General features: G+C 32.2%; 1 long non-coding RNA gene across 1 annotated transcript; it reads left to right on the forward strand.

Moving 5' to 3' along the window:
* Positions 1-4: 4 nt before the first annotated feature.
* LOC109593474 (uncharacterized) lies at positions 5-857 on the forward strand. Its single transcript, XR_002190973.1, has 3 exons — positions 5-45; positions 227-367; positions 800-857. It is a non-coding gene; the product is annotated as an uncharacterized LOC109593474 (long non-coding RNA).
* Positions 858-1150: the final 293 nt, after the last annotated feature.

The following is a 1150-nucleotide window of genomic DNA, read 5'->3' on the forward strand; positions in this document are numbered from 1 at the left end:
GCTCACACCGGACTACTTAATAAATACATTAAAAAACAATCAGACGTAAGTAATAATTATACATGTACATAATACATACAATAATTTATTTATCCAAGCAAAATTTTTATCTAAAATTTTGGAAAGAATCATTACATGTATTTTGCTTTCTTATCAATCCAGGTGCATGCATGCACCCACACATGCACGCATATTAATGAGTTGCTTATTATTGTTTTTTCAAAAGGTCAAAGTTCAGTGCAGTCAGAGACAGCAACAGAATAAAGAGTCTGACCTTTATAACGAGAGGGAGAGACTGAAACAAGAACTAGCATAAGAGAAGAGAGCACATGCTGAGATTGAAAACTACCTCAAGAAGCACATTGAAGTAAAATTAATGATAATAATAATAATTATTATTATATATGTACATGTATGATATAAAATAATGTACATGTAATAATAAATTATTAATAAATACATGTACATATACAGTATACATACATGTATGTGTGCCTGAGTTAAAAAATAGATAAATGTACATAATGACTTTGCTTGTAATTTTGGAGGGATTTTGCCAAAGGATTTTGAGGGACACTGCCAAATAATAATTATAATAAATTTATAATAATATTTTTATTATTATTTATTATTAAAAAAAAATTAATAATAATATTTGCACCTACACATACACATGTACATGTATACATGTACATGTACACACGTAATTGTCGTAATTATTATTATTATTATTATTATTATTATTATTATTGTTGTTGTTGTTGTTGATATTATTTTTCCATTGTGTGTGTGTGTACAGTATAAGGAGAGGGAGGAGGTTGTGATTGAGCACAGAGCAATGAAGGAGAGACAAAGAAGAACAAGAGAAGAAAGAAAATACGACAGCAACCAAAGTAAAACAATTGATTAAGTGTATACATGCATGCACCTGTACATGTACATGTACATGTATTTTATTCTCTCTCCTTTCTCAATTTCTGTCATTTTGACACTCTCTGTCATGTTTCTCTTTTACATAATTTTTTTCTTACCTTCCTCCCTCTCTCTCTCTCTCTCTCTCTCTCTCCCCTCCCTCCCTACTCCCCTCCCTCCCCTCCCTCCTCCCTCCTTCCCTACTCCTCCCCTCCATCTCTCCCCCACCCTCCCTCCC

Source organism: Amphimedon queenslandica, unplaced genomic scaffold (assembly GCF_000090795.2).
Source record: "Amphimedon queenslandica unplaced genomic scaffold, v1.1 AMPQUscaffold_1353_Cont26635, whole genome shotgun sequence".
Taxonomy (NCBI): Eukaryota; Metazoa; Porifera; class Demospongiae; order Haplosclerida; family Niphatidae; genus Amphimedon; species Amphimedon queenslandica.